This window comes from Pelecanus crispus, chromosome 3 (assembly GCF_030463565.1).
Source record: "Pelecanus crispus isolate bPelCri1 chromosome 3, bPelCri1.pri, whole genome shotgun sequence".
Classification (NCBI taxonomy): domain Eukaryota; kingdom Metazoa; phylum Chordata; class Aves; order Pelecaniformes; family Pelecanidae; genus Pelecanus; species Pelecanus crispus.
The window spans coordinates 4992997-5002999 of record NC_134645.1 but is presented as its reverse complement, the minus strand read 5'-3'; positions in this window follow the sequence as shown (position 1 = coordinate 5002999).

Sequence of the window (10003 nt, the reverse complement as noted above, 5' to 3'; positions counted from 1 at the left end):
TTTAAAGCTTCTATTTTTAAAAGTCTGGGTCTAGCATTAGAAAAACTAATTTAAATTTAAAAAAAAGAAAAAAAAAGAGTTGCACGTTTGGATGGGAGAAACAAGTTTAGCAACACAGCATTCGCATTGCTTTTATCAGAAATCATTTGTTCAGGAGAGTTGCACAACCCAGCTTTGCAGAAGTAGTATGCATTGCTTCACAGACACCAAGTTGGATGGACCAGGGAAGATCTCTTCACTCAGGATCTTCTGATGTAGGCCCACGAGCCTAGTCCAGCCAACGGAGCACACTTATGCAGCTCCCCCAGAGGCAGAGTTGTTGCAGCTCTGCTCTCGCCAGGGCTGTGGCCCAAAGGCCCCGAAGCGGGCAGAAGCAGCTCACGGAGCAGGAGCATCTTGGATCTCACCACCACAAGTCCTTGGTGAGCTTCAGGGCTGCATGCCCAAACCCTGAAGCAGCAGCACTTGGCTCCTACCAGCCTGACCCAGAGCTGGGGGCTCTGCAAGACCTCCCAGAGTGGAGCAGGGGAACACCAATAGGACTCTGCCTCTACCACCCATGGCTCAGAAAGACCCGATTTACAACTGAACCACTTTGCAACCTCCAGTCATTCTTTTTGTGCGAACGGGAATAAGGACACTTTTACACTGAAAGGTCCCCCTATTGCAGCTCCAGTCTCCCTGGGGCAAAAGACTGTCTTTAGTCAATCTGCACAGACATAAAACACTCAGTTTCATTTAGATCTTGTAAGTACAGCTGTAATATTTAAAGTGTCTAAAAAGGATGAAGAATGACTTAGGGTAGTATTAATATGAACAATTTTAAACTGAAAAAGTCAAACAAAGGTGAGTCTATTTATCTTAAAAGCTTCCATCCAAATAGCCCCAGTCCAGCTTCAGATAGTATCTCAAAATGTCACTCCAACCGAGAAATAGTATCCTAAGGAAAACAGTTATAATAAGAGCATGTTATCAAACAATTATTTTGAACCCAGTCTTTCGCATTCCATTTTTGGAAGGAATAGTACCAAATCCGACATTTGCCTTTGGGACTTTTTTTCACCTGTTCCTACAGCTAAGAGTACAACTGCAAGCCACCCCCTTCAGACATGATCCTGCACCTTAATAATAGACACAGTCCAGCACACCACAGGATAATACTGTATAGTTTTCGCTCACCCTGAGATCTCAGAATAAGTTTTTAAACGTAGAGGAACACTATTATCAAAATTTGCAGGATGGAAAACAGAGGCTTAGTTATTTGGCAAGCAGCAGACTCCAGATCAGCATGCGTAAATCAAACCCGCACATAGTTCTGTAGGATAGAGCCACTTTTTATTGTGAATAACTTGTCCTATTACCAAGCGGCTGTTAAAAACAAAAGATGTTCAAGTATTAGTTTTACGTACAAGAAGTATGGTGTGCATGGCCTTCCAGCTAAAGCTCCAGACTTAACCTGAGGATTTTAGCCTTAGTTCCTCTGAAAGGCATGTAACATTGCACAGACCTGTAGCTACTCCAGTCCTTGTATTTCCTACTTACAGAATGAGAACTGCTACTTCTTTTCTCACATCTGCAACAAAGCTGGCATAAACATGTTAAAATTTGACTTGGGATCTACAAGAAACACAACACGAGTGCAGACTAAATCCACTGGGCAACATTTTATATAATGCTGTATCTTGTAGCCTGTAACTTTTATGTACACAGTCAGGCATAATAACTTTTACCTCGTTAACTTTTATGACTCCACAGCAGGTGTTTGCACTCTAAGGGTGGAGAAGGAAAAGGTATTTATTTTAATTAACCATGCAGATACATATTTAAGGGCAGAATTTTCAAAATTGGCCAACATTCACTTGGTACCACCTCCTTGTAGCCCTGAGAGCACAGAAAAGGTAACACCAAGAATTTCTAAAAGTCTTACACCATCCAGCACATTTGACAACCAAGCCACTAATTATCTTTTTTAAAAAAGCCTGAAAGACAGTCCAAACCACCATTTTTTTTTGCTCTGTGTTGCAATCACTCGACTGAAGGAAGGCAAAAGGCCGAACAGTAGGATGAGTTCATCCTTGGTCATGAAAAAGCAGTTCCACTTGCAGCTAAAGCTTTGCGGAGCTTCATTGCTTCAGCCGAAAACAGTGTGACAGAGGTCCGAGTCATTAAATCAGCTGTCTGGGGAACATACGCATTGTTATGGTCCCTTTCAGGCATCATCGTCCTTGGTCTGTTCTGTGTGGCAAGACCCCTCCCACTCACCTTTCTGTATTCCTCATAGTGAAGGGGTTTCTGGTAACGCTGTTAGATGACTCAGACTTCGCGCTAGACACGTCAGTGTTTCATCATGAGTTGCTTTTCAAACATGAGACACCCAGAGACAGAGGGTCAACTTTCAAAATCCCTCAGAAGCACCTGCGCCCAGAGGGTAGACACACTCTTTGTAAGCTTGACTCATTACAGATCATTGCTGTCTGCTCTGCACCGAGGGAAACCCAGTCACATCAACCTCAGACCCCAGTTCAGACCTGCAATAGAAGCTTGAACTCCTAAACCAAGAGTAAGATCGGGGGATTTATTTATTGATCCTCTTAATCCAAGTACCACTTACACAACTTAGATTCAGAGCTGAATTTTTCCAAAGTTTCAGATACTTAGACCGTGGCTTCATCAACTGGCAGAATAGCCAAGGGACACCAAAAGATAAAGTATTACCACCTCTCATCTTGGCCATTTGTTACAGAGTCGATTTTAAACATGGAGGCCTACAGATCCCCTGTGCTAAAGATCAGCTTTTTCTCAACACCTTTGTCAGTATTGCCTGTACTCAATTCCAGGGTTTGCATTGATTATTTTTCTTTTTTGTCAGTAATGTGGGGACACAAGGGATACATGCATTACTTCTTTGCCTAGAGCAAGTGAAAGAATATTTGTATTTAGCACAACAAAAATCATCTGCCTGCCTAGTGTGTTCTCAAAGGCAGACTTCAGAAATCACATTACAAAATAACACAAATTCTCCATAGGGAGAGAGGGCACCACTCTTTTACATCTCCACTCTTTGGTTTTGAGTCTGTTACATGAAGAACGGGTCTCCAACGACCAGCTATAGGACACGGGGACATGACACTGGCATTCTCTTCTCAGCTTTATCCGAGTCTTCACCTGAAATCTAAGCCAAGATACTCAACACAGCGACAATAGCTTCTTACCTTCAAGGCTTTAGTAAATTCAAAGGTGCCAGATACTTACAGATACCCCTGCAAGTATTTTACAAATGTCTTTATGTAATTTTTGCCTCCAAGGCTGCACTCAGAGCTCACCTACTGCCCTCCAAACCCAGGGCACTCTCATGAGTAGTTACTTAGAAAAGCTGAAGTGAGTAAGCGTCTAAAGAGACTTGGGGAAAATACAGCCCTTGCAGTAAGTTGACACTGTCCCCCACCCCTCCTGCGGTTCTGTTCTGGATCCGCTTTTGACACAGCCTGACACACCCCAAGTGGGAAAGTCTGCTTTTGGAGAAGGAGGAAGTATTACGTCTATTACTTAGATTCTCTTTACATCCTCCATGTAAGGCAGGTTGCATAGGAATGGGAATTTGGAAAACAGATTTATCCGTGAACTGAAGTGACCCCAACAGTACTTGAAGTTTAATATTGAGCAAATTTTCTTCCCCATAGTTAGGCAAGATCATTAACAGATACACAGAGGCCTAACAAGAAAAGAGAAGACACTCTCTCTACACATCATGTTTACAACACAAGAAACAATAGAGCCAGTCTTACATGCCCACTTGGTGATAATTTAAAACACTGGCCTAGTAAAAGTACAGAGGAGCTATAAAAAGTGTACTGGAAGAAGAAATACATCTTTTACAAAAAAATTGAGTATTTATTATTTTGCCCTTGTCTTGTTACATTCCCATGTTCTCAAAATATATATTTGTCTAAGAGACTTTTACCTATAGGCATTTAGCAGACCCTATAGGAAAAGAAATCAAACTCTAAATGGATCACATTGAGCCTTAGCTAACTAACTCCAAGAACGAAGTCACATAACCCACATCCAATAAGCCTCATTCTTGGCTAGAGGAGGGTTTTAGCATATGAAACGATTAAGAAGGTGCAAATGGAGGTTTCCTGTCCTTTTCCACGGGAACTCTGGCAGAGAAAAGTTGTTGCTCAATGACAGTTTTGCCCACTCACCATCTCAAAGAATGAGAGAATTACAGGTCTCCGAATCTGATTTCCTCAGCCTCCCATGAGATGGCTGAAAATGAGCATGCTGCCTCCAAAGCATACCTTAACTTTGCAACTCTTCAGAAGTAAACCATTACTGCCTTTAATGCTGGCTGGTATGGTCAATGCTGGCTGAAAATCCACCCATTTCCTGACACCTACACCTTGTAACTGTTCATGCTAGATTCAAAGAGAACTTACCCAAACTTCTTTGTTTTCTGGCTTTTTTCCAGATCTTTTCCCCTTCATCCAGCTCCTCCGGCATAACTGAGTGCATTTTCCTCTGAAAGGGATCTGGTGGATGGGTGGCAGAGGGTTTTCTCCAGCAGTCCCAGAGCAGCTCAGAAGGAACATGCGTCATAGCCCTCCCGGCACAGCAGAACAAGGCTGACATCAAACTCCGCAGTCTTCTCTCAAGGTAGTTATTCACAGGCAACTGGGGGGGAGAAAAAAAAAAAAAAATAGTGCTTGCACTCAGAAGAGCTCAACACTTGGACCAACCTGGAGATGCAAGTCAGTGTTTATTAATACTTCTGGCCTGACAACCACCATTGCTTATACCTATTATCTCCTGAGCATCTTTTTTTGCCAGATTTAATCAAGGGCCTGCAGTTTTGCCAACAGGAGGGATGCTTTATTTGTTTAAACAGCAAAACACAAGGATTTGTTTCTGAGCTGAGCAGCAGACTCAGCTGTTTACAGGCTTCCCTAGACCTCTGCATCATGTCTCTGCTTAGGCTGAATGGACCACCAGGAAAAGCTTCTTAGTTTTGTGTCCTAGCCACGTAGGTAAGGCAAAACAAGCTCACGCAGCCAGGAAGAGCACACACCAGAATATTCTGGCCCAAGAGCAACCTTTTAAGTTTTTCTAATTGCTTTTCCAACTATTGAAGGTAACTCAGACCTGAATTTCATATCATACCATGGCCTTTTCCATGAAAAGTTATTTGCTCATCTGCATACATACCTGTATTTAAAAAAAAAAAAAAAAACCAAAACCCAAACCAAAAACAAATAGGTGGCTCACCAAACTGTCCTATGAAGATCTAACAGCCATTGAATTAAGGAACTGCCAAGGAGCAGCAAACACAGAGCTGCTCCATATGGAGGGATGAGCCAGGACTGGAGGGTGACTCCTTCAGTACTCTCACCAACCAGGGCACCCACAACATCACTCAAGCTAGGACTGAAGACCTGAGCTTAACTAAAGCTGCTGGAATTGGCCCCAGGTGAGGCTGGTTGGGGCAATTAAAGGCCCATCTGTGCCCTCAGGTGCCTGAGAGCCCTGAAAGGCATGAGCTCTCAAATTCCTGCCTCAAAGGATGCCTGGTACTTACACAACCTCGGTGCAAGCACAGACAATCTGAAGAGATGAGTGTGGCCAGAGCAGCTCAGTGACTGAGTCTAGGACAGGGATAAGGGGAGCAAATATCCTGTGATTTTATCTGTGATTTGGCAACTTCACATCTGCTTTGTTCTAATGAAAGTAACTCTTTGTTGCCCATGGAGCGTCAAAGATGCATCTTTTATACCTCTACAGCCTCTGTGGGCTCTTCTTCCAGGATATGAGCTTAATCTGAAATAACTTTTTCCTTTATTTTCTCTATTGCTCTTTCCTGTTGTTGTTGGGGTTTGGGGTTGGTTTTTTTTTCCCCCACTGTATTTTTTATAGTCACTAAAGCTGCCCGGTGGAAAAGGTCCTGGGGATGTTGGTCAACAGCTGGCTGAACATGAGCCAGCAGTGTGCCCAGGTGGCCCAGAAGGCCAACAGCATCCTGGCTTGTATGAGAAATAGCGTGGCCAACAGGACTAGGGAAGTGATCGTCCCCCTGTATTCGGCACTGGTGAGGCCACACCTCGAATACTGCATTCAGTTTTGGGCCCCTCAGTACAAGAAGGACATTGAGGTGCTCGAGCATGTCCAGAGAAGGGCAATGAAGCTGGTGAAGGGTCTGGAGCACAAGTCCTACGAGGAGCGGCTGAGGGAACTAGGCTTGTTTAACCTGGAGAAGAGGAGGCTGAGGGGAGACCTTATGGCTCTCTACAGCTACCTGAAAGGAGGTTGCAACGAGGTGGGTGTTGGTCTCTTCTCCCAAGTGACAAGCGATAGGACAAGAGGAAATGGGCTCAAGTTGCACCAGGGGAGGTTTAGATTGGATACTAGGAAAAATTTCTTCACCAAAAGGGTTGTCAAGCACTGGAACAGGCTGCCCAGGGAAGTGGTTGAGTCCCCATGCCTGGAGGTATTTAAAAGACATGTAGGTGTAGTGCTTAGGGACATGGTTTAGTGGTGGACTTGGCAGTGCTAGGTTAATGGTTGGACTGGATAATCTTAAAGGTCTTTTCCAACCTTGATTCTATGGTTCTAAAAGTTTAAGACAAGAAAGGCTTTCTGTGGGAATCCGCCTCTTGGGGCAGCACTTGCCCAGTTCCAGTCAATTCAACCCACTTTTATTCTGCGCATCATAACACAACTCTACATCACAAATACGCCTTTCTATTTTTTGGCATTGCACCCTCGGAACTGAACTTACTTTCTCCGACTAGTCTCAAATCTCTCAACAACTGCAACGTAAAAGTAACAACCCCCTGTACACCCAGCGTGGCTCGATGGACTCGGGAGTTATGGTGTAGCAGTTAAACATAAATGAGGTGGAGCCCCCCAAGAAGCCCTCTTTGCTGCAGCATGCCTCAGCCAGGCTCCAGCGGCTGTTTCACTGTCGCTTCTATCGGTTTCACACTCAACATCCAGTGTCAGACAGGAGAGCTTTCAGGATGGAAGGAGGAAAGTTTTTAGCCATGGTCACTACAGAGTGACTTACGTCTACCCGGCTACATTTTCAAACACTAAGGGGTCATAAAGTAGACTCACAGATGGTTCAAACTCAGCCTAAAGTTAATATTTAACTTTTAAAAGGTATTTCTGGTATCTTTGCACCGGTTCTCGCTTCCTGAAAGGGAGATACGATCGTGTCTCAGGTGTGGCTTTGCCGCTCTGTGTTCTTGAGGGCGGCTATCACCTTTCCCGGGGCAGCCTTCACCGGCGGCCCTGCCGCCTCCACCAGAAAGAGCTTTTTCACGCCGCTGCTCCCCACCAGACGAGCAGCCCCGGGCCTGCGATGGCCACTGCGATGAGCAGAAGCTTCTGGCGAGCTAGCAAGCTTTGCCAGAGCCGCTGCAGAGAAGCCACGGGCCAGGAGGCGGGCGGGCGGCCGGGGCCTGGCACCCCGCCGCCGCGGGCCCTCAGGGCCGCCCCTCAGGGCCGCCGGCGGCCCTACCTGCCGGCACGGCTGTGCCCGCCGAGCAGAGCGGGGCGGAGGGAAGGGAAGGGCCGCCTACCCCGGGGTGCCGGCGGTGGGGCCGGGCAGGGCCCCGCTCCTCCCCTCCCCGTCCCTCAGACGCCAGGTGGAGGCAGCGGGAGCCGGGCGGGCAGGCGAGGGACGGCGCTGGCACCGGAGACCGCGAGTGAGTGGAGGAGCGAGGGCGGCTCAGGGCCGCTCGCCGCGCCGGGGCCCCCGGGGCGGGAGCCTGCGGGCCCCCGGGGCGGTGCGGGGCGGGAGCCTGCGGGCCCCCGGGGCGGTGCGGGAGCCTGCGGGCCCCCGGCGCGGCGCCGGCACACCCGCGGCCCTGCTCCGCTCCCCGCCCCGCGGCGGCCTATTTCCCGCATTATTGTATGGGTTTCTTTCTTTGCGAGCGCCGCGGTTTGATCCCCCGCGGGGAAGCTTCCCGCCCGCCGCGCTTCCTGCGCAGGGCTCTGCCGGGGGAGCGCAGGCGGGGCCGGAGCCACCCCTGCCCTCAGCGGGCACTCCCAGAGCTGCCGGGGCACTGCCTCTCTCGCAAATACTCGCGGAAACATCACACTCTGGGGTTTTTTCCCCCCTCCTTTTACCTTAAAGTGGATCTTTTCCCGCCTTACTACGACTAACATCCTCTATTTCCACACGAAGCTTGACGTTCGGGGCTGCAAGGGCTGAAATTTGCGGAGAGCTCGGTCTGTAGAGCAATCGCTGCTTTTGTAGAGCTGTGTTGGCTGAAGTGCTCTGTAGAAATACGGACTAGAGTCAGCAGGAGCCCGAAGACATGTTTCTGGCCTTTTTGATCTCCCTGTGCCAGGCCGTACAGCTGCAACCCACGTGGAGCCCAGGAATTGGGGCGCGTTCCCGGAGCATATCCAGTCTTGACCTGAAGGTTTTAAGACCTGGAGCGTGCACAGCCTGCCCTGGCAGTTTGGCTTTCTTTGGGTTTTAATACACAATAGCTAGTTGTCCTTGTTGCTTAGCTTGCTGCTCTTTTTTTTTTTTTTTTTTGAGACTAGGCTTTGTGCTGCGTTCTGTGATAGATTTACTAGTGGTTGTGTTTTCTTATCAAACTAAAACCTCCTGGTTTGAAGAGGAAGCGGGGAAGAGAACAGCTTTAGGGAACGACGGAGTGCCAGGATTAGCTGCGCTGAGGCCATGGTTTTCCAAGCCAGCGTGCATGAAAGAAAGAGTTTCACCCACCCCTTGGGCTGCTCATTTTCACCCATGTCAGCACAAGCATTTGTATGCAGAATTAGACTGGGAAGCTGAACCAAATTTAAAAAGGGGAAAAAAAAAAAAAATCCAGATCGGCTCCCAAATGTTTTCACTGGCACAAGAGGGCAGATGAGACAGCTTCTTTTCAGTAACAATACTGGCGTACAGCGGGCTGTAGTGTGGGCAAAAGTAGAGTTCCCCGGCCAGATTTCATACGCTGCTGAAACGAAAGCACGTCGTTCTCATGCTTAGGCCAGTTGTAGATTTCTTTATTTTTAATGCTGTTATTGATGCCTAGGAGAGTGACCAGCAGCATTCTGACTTCTCTAAAGCCAGGATTTTTGGTTTGCTGTGAACACGGTGCAACGATAACTGTTCTCTACACCTTGTACTGCCCTCGTGCCGAAAGCCTCATCTGCCTGGGAGACCATCTCAGGAGCTGTCTCTTGGCCACTGTGCCTTCGGGAGAGGCACAGCCCTTCCCTCTACAGGTACCCCCTGGTGTAGTGCACACCTAAGCTAGTACATCCATGGGGCTCCCAGCCGCCCAAATTCAAAATCCCAGCTCTATCCCTGAGGCGGGAGAGCTGTAGTGTTTTCCAGTGTCCAACACAATGTCTTTATTTACCAAGGCAAAACAAACCAACTTCTTGGATAAGTATCAACCTTTGTTGGTTTAATAACTGTGTGGTGAAAAGGTGTAGGCTGGCACATCCAAGATCATAATGAACAATAGCGTTTGTTCCTCAGTGTACGCTAGCCTCTTGGAGTCATATGATTATGAAGTCGCCGTTTTCTGAGTTAGGGCTGTCTATAAGTCATCCTGATTTTAGAATTTCAGGGCAGACTCCCAGCACTGTTCTAGTGAAACTCCTTGGTAAGGTGATTTTCCCTTAAAAGGATGGTTTTGAGCTGCACAGATTGTTTTGTTTATATTGTCATTCATTTAGGGGGGGATCGATCTAATCTTTAACAGATAACACTTTCATTGCCTTTACCTTTGGAATCACTTTTCCTTATTAGTAGAATTTGTCATTAGCACCACATTTCTCTTATCCCTTTGATACTGAATTTTCTATCAGTAGGTTGATACCAGGCCTGGCCTAGGCCCACAGGAGTTCAAGGAACCAAGTCTACATTAGTATTCTGAGAACAGATTTTAAAAGAACTTCACTGAAACAGTTAGATGACTTGGATTTACGTTGTACTCCATCATACAAATACTGCATGATACGTAACTTAACAAAATAG